The sequence below is a fragment of the Ambystoma mexicanum genome, chromosome 4q (assembly GCF_040938575.1).
Source record: "Ambystoma mexicanum isolate Mex_15411 chromosome 4q, UKY_AmexF1_1, whole genome shotgun sequence".
In the NCBI taxonomy this organism is placed as follows: Eukaryota; Metazoa; Chordata; class Amphibia; order Caudata; family Ambystomatidae; genus Ambystoma; species Ambystoma mexicanum.
This window is the reverse complement of record NC_090928.1, coordinates 168,148,786-168,161,190: the sequence shown is the minus strand read 5'-3', so window position 1 is coordinate 168,161,190 and position 12,405 is coordinate 168,148,786.

Here is a 12,405-nt window from a genome sequence, read left to right as displayed (position 1 = left end):
TGTAATTTCCAGGGGCTGGGATTTATTCTGTGCACAGATGCCACATGATAGAATAAACTGTGTAATGTCCTTTCGCCAGGTTGACAACCAGTAATGTCTTTTCACTTTGGCTAGGGTTTTGGCAATCCCTGGGTGTCCTTCCATCAGGGAGTTGTGATAACCTGAGATGACTTGTTCTTGTAATGCCTTATTCGGTAGATATAAACCTCAACTGAAATACTGGAGTTGTTCCTTGGTTGTGTGATGTTCACTTTAAGCGACCCAGTCCTGTAATGCCTCAATGTTCATTAGGAGCTTGTAAACTTGTGTTCTCTGACTATTGAAAAGACTACTCGGAGACTGTAAGTAGGGTATTCTGTTTCAAGTAAAACCAGTGTCTTTTTTTAACTTTAAACGTTAACTTTTCTTTTTTATAGGAAAAAGGATACGTCTTGAATTTTTACTCGGTTGCCTTGACAAGAAGTAACTTCAGGTAAGTCTCTCAGGTATTACTCTCTTTAATACTAAAGTTCTTTTCTCATAGTCCAAACTATCTCAAGACTTCTTATAATTGGACTCCTCAGGACTGCCCCTCTTCTAACTTCTTTTCTTTACTGTCTTTGGGTTCTCAGCTGGTTTTCCTCAGCATTTTCTATATCTTTGTCTCTGTTGTTCTTTTTTCAGTGTATATGACTTCCCACTCAATATCAGTACTTTCTTTTTTCTATCTTGAATCACTTCTCCTCTTTGTGCTGTCTAATTTGACTTCTCCTTCACCTTCTCAGGCTTTTATTCACTTGGCTCACCTCTTTAATGTATATCCTTTCACTTTCTTAGGAGTTTCATACGCCCCTTATGCAAATGTCAATGTTCTGGGGAAAATAAACAAGTCCCTTGCTAGTATTACTCTGCCCCGCCGGTTAGATTACAGCACATTCAGTGCCTCTTGTCCACATACAGTTCTTTCCCCCTTTTCCCACTTTCGTATGAAAGTCTTTTCATACCTTTACACAGCTGCTCCCTGTGATTTGCTTCCGTCGTCGAAATCCCTCTGCCTCTGTCTCTTTTCGGATGACCGTTGAGACTCTCCGCCCCCTCTCCTCAGCTGACTTCTTCACACAGCGATGCTGAGACAGGTTCGCGTCGAGTCTCTCCGCCCCGTCTTCTCAGCTGATTTCTTCACTTGACGACGTTTACATTGAGGCTTCCCCGCCGGCCGATCCCCGGGACGTGGGAATTTACATAGGCATTTCAGCTGCCTCTGTACCTTCGTCGGACGTTGTTCTCCTCTTCTCGGATCGGTGTCTCCTGTCCTTGCTCTCACAGGGATGACAGTCTCACAATGCTTCGCCACCAATAACGATAATAAAGCTCAACGGCACGTTTCGCCTTCTTCAATACTTAAATCTAATAAAATAACCTTGTTTTTCGTTATGTCACAGCCGGGCTTCTTAATGCACCCATTCATAACCGTCACCTTCCAGTTCTCCTTCCCCCGTCTCCTAGCAACCAGAAAAAAAAGGAAGAGCAAAACACAACACTTGAGCTTTGTCTGTGATTGGTCTCAAAACCACCCGGGTTGGCATGGATTTCTTAACCCCTTGTTGCACTGTTTGGCCTACTCCAGCTAGTTTCACCAGAGCCAGTGCCTGATAGGTGATTTGTGCCGTTCCGCATGGATTCCTCACATACCCCCTCTTCTACGCCCTTACGCTCGGGAAGGGTGGTGTTACGGGACAGAAAAATCAGCCTGCGCCAATAGCTTTCCGGGTAGATGTACCGTTTTGAAGATGAAAGGCTGAAGGGCAAGGAACAACCTAAGTACCCTGGGATTCGTGTCCTTATTACGAGATAGCCACACCAGTGGGGCATGGTCAGTCACTAAAGTGAATTCTCTGCCCAACAGATAATATCGCAATGCCTCGATAGCCCATTTTACTGCCTGGAATTTCTTTTCTATTGTAGCATAATGCTTCTCGTGAGGGAATAACTTCCTACTTATAAACACCACCGGCCTTTCTGCCTCCCCTTGGTTTTGGTAGAGTACTGCCCCAAGGCTGGTGCCCGATGCGTCTGTATGTAGATAAAAGGGAGCGGTGAAATCTGGACAGTGAAGTATTGCTTTTTCAGAAAGTGCCTCCTTCAGGTTGCTAAAAGCTCTCTCCGTTTCAGATGTCCGCCACTCTTTCCATGGCGGTGCTGAGGTCTTCAAAAGATTAGTTAAGGGTGTCGCCAAAGTGGAAAAATAAGGAATGAATCTCCTGTAGTAGCCGATAAAGCCTAGGAAGGCTCTCACCTGCCTAGGACTCTCTGGAAATGGTAGGTCTTTAATAGCTACTAATTTTTCTTGTGGGGGTTTTATGACTCCTTGCCCAACATAATAACCCAAATACTTTGTATGGAAATTGGCCATAAAGGTCTTCTTAGGATTCACATGGAGTCCTGAACTTCGTAACAGTCGCAGTACTGTTTCTAGATGAGCCAGGTGATCATTCCATGTTTGGCTAAAGATGATAATATCGTCCAGATATGCTCCAACATAAGCTTCATGCCCCCTTATTATGGAGTTCATCAGTCTTTGGAACGTTGCAGGTGCTCCATGCAACCCAAAAGGTAAGACCGTGAATTGAAATAAACCCAATGGAGTGGCAAAGCGTTTTTTTCTTTATCATTAGGATGAAGCGGTATTTGCCAATATCCTTTCGTCAAGTCTATGGTCGTTAAAAATGTGGCCTTTCCGAGTTTATCCAATAAATACTCAATCCTAGGCATAGGATATGCGTCGAATTTTGAGATCTCATTCAATTTCCTGAAGTCTAGGCAAAATCGAGTAGATCCATCTGTTTTAGGGACCAGAACTACAGGTGAAGACCACTCGCTCCTGGAGGGCTCTATGACCCCCAACTCCAACATCTCTTGGATCTCTTTATTGATTGCATCTAGCTTCGCCTCCGGAATCCTATAAGGTCGGAGTCTGACTATCTCTCCAGGTCGAGTCTCAATGCGATGAAAGGCCAACTTCGTCCTTCCTGGTAAACTAGAAAAGGTTTCTGCATATTTCTGGTTAAGCTCTAAGAGTTCCATCTTCTGTTTCTCTGACAAGCTTTCATTTATATTCACTGCTTCCAGTCCCAGGTTTCCTTTCAATTGTGGGAATTGCTCTATAGGTATTTCCTTAGTGTTTATCATTGCTACAGTCGTCGTTGGTTCGGACCATTTTTTTAGCAGGTTCACATGGTATGTTTGAGTTGGATATCTTCGATCATCTTGTTTTACCCTATACGTCAAAGGCCCCAAGACTTCTTCGATTACATATGGTCCTCTCCAGGTAGCCAACATTTTGTTTTCTGAAGTCGGTAATAGTACCAACACCTTATCTCCTTTCTGGAAGGTTCTCAACTGAGAGATTCGATTTTAATAATATTCTTGCTTGATTTGATTCTTCAGTAAATTCTCTCGTGCAATTTTCTGTAAGATCTCCACCCTCTCTTTGTGCTGAAAGGCATACTCTGTTAAAGAAATCTCCTGACCAGGATTCTCTTCCCAACTTTCTTTTAAAATGTCGAGTAACGTTCTCACGGGTCTTCCAAACATCAATTATAATGGGGAGAATCCAGTAGAAGATTGGGGTGTGTTGCGTAGTGTGAGTAATATCCATGGTAAAACCCGGTCCCAGCTTCTTTCTCCGGGTTCCATAGATTTGCGCAACATTTGTTTGATTGTCTGATTATACCTCTCGACGAGGCCATCAGTTTGGGGATGGTACACAGTTGTTTTTAGATGTTGTATCTTTAATATCCCACAAACTTGTTCCATGACTGCCGACATAAAATTGGTCCCCCGGTCCGTGATAATTTCTTTTGGTATACCTACTCGACTGAAAAAAGGTATCAATACATCGCAAATGCTTGCAGCACTGGTTGCTCTGAGAGGGAAAACCTCGGGATACATAGTAGCGTAGTCAACTACCACTAGGATGTATTTATGCCCTCTGGAGGATGGTTCTAAAGGGCCAACCACATCCAACCCTATTCTACTAAAAGGCTCCAACACGATGGGCATGGGTTGAAGTGGCGCCTTTTTCACATTGGCTCAATTTTTCTTCTGACATTCAGGGCAAATCTGGCAAAATCGAGCTACATGGGCATATATCCCGGGCCAGTAAAATCTCCCTAAAATGTTCTGTATGGTTTTCTCCTTTCCTAAATGTCCTTCGCCCAATTGCAGATGTGCCACTTCCATAACTGTTTGGTAGTATTTTCTAGGGATCAATAATTGTTTAGTGATAGTTCCATTCTCATCCTCGTTGTACCGATAGTACAAACTCTTTTCTTTGAAGAAAAAAGGTCCTTTTCCTGATACTTCATCTCGTACTCTTGTTCTTGCATTTGCTAATAACGGATCTAGTTCTTGAGCCATGCGAAAACTGTCACCATCCTCATCCAGTTTCCAGTCGACCACTATTGGACAGACATTCTTTTCCTCCCAATCTTTCTTTAACTTTCTTCTTGTGGCTTTAGTTTTCTTTTCTTTAGCTGTGAATACAGGAATTTCATGTTGAGCAAAAGGAGCATCTTGTAGCCAACTCCTCTCAATTTTTCTTACTATTCTGGCAAAGTTTGGCACATCTGACCCAATCAGGAGCGGCTCTGGCAATATCGGCATTACAGCGGCCCTGACTTCCATTTGTTCCCCAGCTACCTTTAAATTTATTTCTTTGGTAGGGTAAGATTTTACATCCCCTTGGACACAGTGGATAGGAATTCTTTGGTTAGTAAACTTCACATCTCCTACTAATTCAGTACTTACTACAGTTTGTAGACTACCGGTGTCCAGCATAGCTCTCATTGGTTTCCCATTGACCTCCGCCTCACAAGTGTAGGTATAGGGTGACTTTGTCACTACTGCTGTTTCAGACGATTCTCCTTCCTTGTGAACCTCCAGCTTCCCCACTTCCATCGGCTCTGACTTTTCTTTTTTCGGGCACATCCTGGCCAAATGCCCCCATTCTCTGCATTCAAAGCATTGTATTCCTTTAGGAATCACACTTGGTGTTCGCATTCCTGTGGGACCTTCACTGCCTGGTCTTACTCTATTAGGTTCCCAATCTGTTTTCCTGAGCATAGAATTAGGCCATCTTGCAGCTCCTGGGTTCTTAGTAGGAGGGCCATTGAAGTTGGTGCTTGGTTTGGGGGTTGGCAAGTAAACCATTGAGCGCCCCTAACCGGCCTTCTGGTAAGCGGAGGCGATGTTAACGCCTTGACAAGGCTGGGCCGATGATGTTGACGAACCCAGCGTTGCATGGGGATAGGTAGGGCCTTAATGAATTGTTCCATTACAATCTTCTCATTCATTTCCTGAATGGTGGTATTCGTAGTTTGTAACCACTTCTCTCCCAAATCTTTCACCTTATAAAATAGTTGGCGGGGTTTCTCATCCGGTAGTAACTTGGTCTCACGGAATTTTAGCCTATATGCCTCCTCATTGTGTCCTAAATGCTCCAGGACCACTCTCTCCATGTCCGTATAGGTCGTCTCCCCCCTTGGATTCGCCGCCTGATATGCACTCTGCATCTCGCCTGTCATGAGTGGTGCGATATAATGGCACCAGCTTTCATTTGGCCATTGAGCATTTCTTGCCACTCTTTCGAAATTGACAAAAAAATGACCCGGATCCTCTCCAGTGGTGTATTTTTGAAGTACTGAAGCTGGTACTTGAGCATGTCGATGTACGGCAGTGGCCTCCAATAATTGGGCTTGTTGTACTTGTATGGCTTGCTGAAAAGCCTGTCTATCTGCTTGTGCTTGCTGATTTTGGAGTTGCAAGGCTTGTTGGAGCAGTTGCTGTCCCTCACTCAGGGTTTTGATCAATTCTTCCATGGCGTTTTACGATCCCACTTCTGACACCAAAATTTGTAAACTTGTGTTCTCTGACTATTGAAAAGACTACTCGGAGACTGTGAGTAGGGTATTCTGTTTCAAGTAAAACCAGTGTCTTTTATTAACTTTAAACGTTAACTTTTCTTTTTTTATAGGAAAAAGGATACGTCTTGAATTTTTACTCGGCTGCCTTGACAAGAAGTAACTTCAGGTAAGTCTCTCAGGTATTACTCTCTTTAATACTAAAGTTCTTTTCTCATAGTCCAAACTATCTCAAGACTTCTTATAATTGGACTCCTCAGGACTGCCCCTCTTCTAACTTCTTTTCTTTACTGTCTTTGGGTTCTCAGCTGGTTTCCCTCAGCATTTTCTAAATCATTGTCTCTGTTGTTCTTTTTTTCAGTGTATATGACTTCCCACTCAATATCAGTACTTTCTTATTTCTATCTTGAATCACTTCTCCTCTTTGTGCTGTCTAATTTGACTTCTCCTTCACCTTCTCAGGCTTTTATTCACTTGGCTCACCTCTTTAATGTATATCCTTTCACTTTCTTAGGAGTTTCATACGCCCCTTATGCAAATGTCAATGTTCTGGGGAAAATAAACAAGTCCCTTGCTAGTATTACTCTGCCCCACCGGTTAGATTACAGCACATTCAGTGCCTCTTGTCCACATACAGTTCTTTCCCCCTTTTCCCACTTTCGTATGAAAGTCTTTTCATACCTTTACACAGCTGCTCCCTGTGATTTGCTTCCGTCGTCAAAATCCCTCTGCCTCCGTCTCTTTTTGGATGACCGTTGAGACTCTCCGCCCCCTCTCCTCAGCTGACTTCTTCACCCAGCGATGCTGAGACGGGTTCGCGTCGAGTCTCTCCGCCCCCTCTTCTCAGCTGATTTCTTCACCTGATGACGCCGGGACTGGTTCGCGTTGAGGCTTCCCCGCCGGCCGATCCCCAGGACTTGGGAATTTACATAGGCATTTCAGCTGCCTCCGTACCTTCGTCAGACGTTGTTCTCCTCTTCTCGGATCGATGTCTCCTGTCCTCGCTCTCACAGGGATGACAGTCTCACAATGCTTCGCCACCAATAACGATAATAAAGCGCAACAGTGCTTCGCCTTCTTCAATACTTAAATCTAATAAAATAACCTTGTTTTTCGTTATGTCACAGCCGGGCTTCTTAATACACCCATTCATAACCGTCACCTTCCAGTTCTCCTTCCCCCGTCTCCTAGCAACCAGAAAAAAAGGAAGAGCAAAACACAACACTTGAGCTTTGTCTGTGATTGGTTACAAAAGCTGTCACTCCACCCACCCGGGTTGACATGGATTTCTTAACCCCTTGTTGCACTGTTTAGCCTACTCCAGCTAGTTTCACCAGAGCTGGTGCCTGATAGGTGATTTGTGCCGTTCCGCATGGATTCCTCACAGAGCTCAATTTCCTTTTGGAGTTCATCCAAGGATAACGTGGTTGTGAGTCCTAAGTATTTGTCACCCGGGATGATGGCTATGGGGCCTGGGGTTGAGTATGTGTTCTCAACAACTCCCATGCGGGATAGGGCATCTGCCATTCCGTTCTCAACTCCCGGTCGATAGGTGATTACGAAATCATACTCTGCGAAGAATAAGGCCCACCGAAGTTGACGAGATGATTGAGCCTTTGCCGTCTTGAGGTATTGTAGGTTCTGATGATCGGTGATTACAGTGATGGTATGTCTGGCGCCCAAGAGGTAATGTCGCCAAGCCTTAAAGGCCACCTTAATCGCTAGGAGTTCCTTGTCTGTTATCGCATAATTAAGTTCAGGTGTGGAAAACTTACATGATCAAAAGGCCACGGGATGTAATTGGCCGATTCTGGGATCCCTTTGGGAAAGAACCGCCCCCATGGCCATGCTGGAGGTGTCTGTCTCTACTATATACAGGAGATCCGGGAGAGGGTGTCTCAAAACAGGGGCTGAGGTAAACCTTCTCTTAAATTCCTGAAAGGCCTTTTCTGCCTCTTATGTCCATTGGAAATGCTTGTTACTCTTTCGTAATAAAGAAGTGATCAGGTGTACAATCTGCGAGAAACCCGGGATGAATCAACGGTAAAAGTTTGCAAAACCGAGCATACTCTGGACACCTTTGACTGAAGATGGTGATGGCCAATTAAGGATGGCATCTACCTTGTGCATATCCATCCGGACGCCTCTGGGAGTGAGGACGAAACCCAGGAACTCAACTTCGATGACATGGAAGGAGCCTTTCTCAAGTTTGGCGTATAGCTGGTGCTTTCAGAGTTTTGCAAGGATGGAGCGAACATGCCTAACGTGATCATGTCTGGAAGAGGAGCACACCAAGATGTCGTCAATGTTAAATAGGGCAAATACACGGATCAACTCCCGCAATACTTCATTCATGAAGTACTGGAATGCGGCAGGAGCGTTGCAAAGCCCAAAGGGCATCACCTTATATTTGTACAGCCCATACTTGCTCCGAAAGGCGGTCTTCCATTTGTCTCCTTTCTTTACATGCACAAGATGGTATGCCCCCCTGAGGTCCAATTTGGTGTAAATTTGGGCATCTTTGACTTGGTCCAGCAGTTCTGGGATAAGGGGTAAAGGGTAGTGGTTTTTTACCGTCCCTTGATTAAGTGCACAGTAATTAATGCACGTTCTCAAGTCCCCCTCCTTCTTCGGTATGAAGATTAGGGGTGAGGCTGCTGGGGATTTAGATGGGCGCGTGAACCTGTTTGCCAGATATTGGTCCAGGTATGATTTCAGATGGAGATTTTCTGGTTCAGTGAGTGCATAAATGCGACTACATTGGATTTGCGCACCGGGTACATGGTCGATCTGACAGTCATATGGCCTGTGAGGCGGGGTAGGGTATTAGCCTGTTCCTCCTGGAAAACATCTTGGAAGTCTTGGTATTCGCTTGGTAACGTATTCGTTACACCGAGAGCCACTGCCTCTTTACCTTGAACTGGTGTCGACGGATCGGACATTGGCACTTCCACTTGGTATCAGGCATGAGCACACTCATTGGAGAAAGCCAATTTCTTTGCACGCCAGTCGATTCTAGGATTGTGCGCCACCAACCATGGCATCCCCAAAATCTCCTGGAACTGAGGGTCCTTGATAAGGTCAAAGGCAATGGCTTCCCGATGTCCGTCTTGGCACAGAAGGATCAATTCCGCTGTGCGTTGAGTTACAGGACCAGAAGCTGTCTCTGTGCCGTCGACAGTGGTGACCTTCTCAGTTGTCATTTTTTGACAGAGGGGAAGCCCCATCCTTGTTGCCAGGTTTTGGTCTATGTAGTTACCAAAGGCTCCGCTGTCTATATAAGCCTCCACGGCATGCATCCTAGACGGTTGTTGGTGACTGATCAAAATAACAGGCAGGGCAAGGTGCGAGGTCTGTGGCTCTTCCCTTTAGCTCGACAAACGGACCTCTATGTTTGCCGGGCCTGAAAGTTTTCTGACTCATGTTCTCCTCCTTCTTTTTCTGTAGCACCGATTATTCTCCTACGAGGCTTCACTGGGCACTCCCTGAGGAAATGACCGGACTTCCCGCAGTACAGGCATAATTGGTGTTGCCTTCTTTTGTCTGTTTCGGCCTTGCTCAATGGACTACGTACCCCCACAATTTGCATGGGTTCAGAAGTGTTTTCTGATGCGCGCAGAATATTCTCCTTAAGGTGTACATACACAGTACGATTATCTGTTCTAGCTTGATCTGTCTTTCGATCTTGCAGCCTGTGGTCGAGCTGCACAACTAGGTTGATGAATTCAGCACAGTCTCTTGGCCGGTCTAGGACGTCTTTCAATTCCCCCCGCAAACCTCGATGGAATAACGTGGCTCTTTTCCCCTCAGGCCTATTGCTTTCAACAATGAGTCTGTTAAAGGTAGCAATATATGTCAACAAGTATTGCCTGCCTTTGTGGAGAGACAGAAGTTCATTATGCAGAGCTTGGCCCTGGGTGTGTTGGGCGACCAGCTTCTCCATCTCCTGTTGGAACCCTCTGAAATCTCGCAAGAGTGAATCATCCTGTCTCACTAACGGTACGGGCCAAAAAGCACCACTGCCACTCCGATATCACAGATTGAAGGCAATCCGCGACTGATCATTCGGAAAGACTCCAGGTCTGCAGAGAAAATGGAGGCGGCACTGGTTCATAAACAAAGCATATCTTTTTGGGTTCCCGGTGAAACGTTCTGGTGGGGCCAGAGGAACCGCCCTAGGGAGGACAACCTGTAGTGGATTGACGGATGTGGCTGAAACCAATGGAAAAATTCCTGGCAACAGAGCCTGACCAGCCCGCGTTTGCCTGGCTAATTCATCAGTACGATCCTTGTCGACTATCAGCTCTCTTCTAAGGGCTTTGGTTTCTTGCCGGGCAGAGTGCACTTCAACCCGTAATTCCCCCAGTAGCTTGGCTACTTGGTCAGTCTCTGATGTTTCCATGACACCCAGGTGGATGTTTAATTGAGGCTTTGAGTTCTGTTACGCTCAGCTGGTATCCACGGGGACACCATATGATTCTGGATGGGAGGCCGTGTGCTGTCCTGGACCCCTCTCTGCTCGTTTGTATGTCAGTCGTTGGGTAGAAACTATGACAGGAGAACAGAGGGTTTAGATACTGGGCCTGTGATGGGGGCTCCCATCTCCCACTGGTCAAGTCCCTTCCCTTGGAGGTTATGTCTCACTTTGGTGTTTTGTGCGTCCTGCGTCTCTGAGCAGGGGCGCGTGTTAGCTGTGGGCATTCGGAGGGCCTAATTGCTTCACTGGTCCTGCGCCCTTCTGTTGGTTCCAGACCGGCTGTGACACCGACTCTGTTTATTGTGTTCAGGTGAGTCTTTAAGTCTCTGTTCTCTCTCTTGTCTTAACTTCCTTCCCTGTGCCTTTTCGGTATTCCTTTTCTATTTATGCTATTTAATGTCTCTTTCTGTCTCCACAGGGATTGTAGCAGTTGCGGAGCTGCAGCGCCGGATGGAGAAGACTGAGGTAAGTAGTTGAAAGTGGAGCACGCCGCTGCTCAGTTAAAGTCAGTTGCTAAACTGTATTCCTTTCTCTTCTTCATGCTGGTTGCTGCACGCTGATGATCCGGTGTGATGTTCGATCGATGAGCTGCTATTCAGGTGAGTGTTTATTGATGTTATGCTTGTTTCTTCTTCGCCTTTGCAGGTTACAATGCAATCCAAAGTGGAAGAGCGTATCGCAATGTTAGGACCCGCTGCTTGCCAGGTATGGGTTATTGCTAATGCTGACGTTTTCTTTACCTCTACAGGTTGCAGTGCAATCCGGAGATGGGCGAGACCGGCGAGCGCTGATGGATATAGGAGCTGCTACTCACAGGTAAATGCTGTTCTTGTTCTTTCAGGTAGTCGGTGGAATCCAGGTCGATGGCTTCAGGTTCAGGCTGCAAGTTCAGGCCGCCGGGAGAAGCAGATGAGCTGGAGCTGGACACGGTGAGCGTTACGCTGCAGAAGTTAAATGTTAAATGTTAAAGGTATTGTACCGCACACCGTCAGCAACGGAGTTGGTCCCCAGGCGAGTGCAGAATAATGTGAAGCATGAATCCCAGTTCGGGCGTGGCTTATATAGCCAGCCACACCTGAAGATCTGGCCACACCCAAAACACTAGTCTGCATGGCTCGGTTCATGGAACTGAGCTGTGTAATGGACCTCCATGTTCAATTTAGACCCAAAGTGGGTGCTTGCCTTATTATTGAAAATGAGCCTGGCGCCAAAGGTACCAGGACTGACTCCATGTCCTCTGTTGATGGGATTTTAAGACCCTTTGAGCCACTGTGGGGGGCTATAGCCCCACTGCTGTCAGGGGGCTGTCACATCTGATGGGGTCAGGGATATGGGTCATGACAGCATCAAGACAAGGAGTGCCGAGATAGGGAAAAGGTACACAATAAAAACAAAACATTCTTAAAAGTTCTTGAAACATTTGCAACGTGCAAGTGCTAAAACATGAGAGAGGGGGAGCGGGAGCTGATGGAGAGGTAGAAGGGAGTAAGACAAACAAAACACTCTGACTAGGTCTTGAGACAATTTGAAATGTGAAAAGGCTGAACATAAAAAAGGGGGATGGGAGAGGAAAGGAAGTTCAGGAGGGTAAAAGTGAGAGGTACAATACAAGCAAAAACAAGTAAATAATGCAAGATCTGAGTGAGAAAGAGGGAAAGCCACAATGGCAACAATAGGCAGATATACAATGAGGCAGTCCAGATGGCGCAGCCTTACTGAGCATGACGCATGAAGTGAAACAGCTGGGAAGAAGCAGGCTAGAAGCCAGGAGCACAAGCACAGTGATAGTAAAGTAATTGCCAATGATGATTGCACAATGGTCCAGATACAGGGCGATCCGAAGTAAACAGGAGTACTGTAGCAGAGACCATATTTGGCATATGTAGTGGATAGCAAAGGGGGGTGATCCAGTGCGGAGGGGATCAAGGCCCTTCCTTACCTAGATGAAGAAAGGTGAAGCAGCATAGCGTCACAGGAGACGTCCCATATATGAGAACAGGAGAACAGGAACATTAGGGTAGAAGTGGA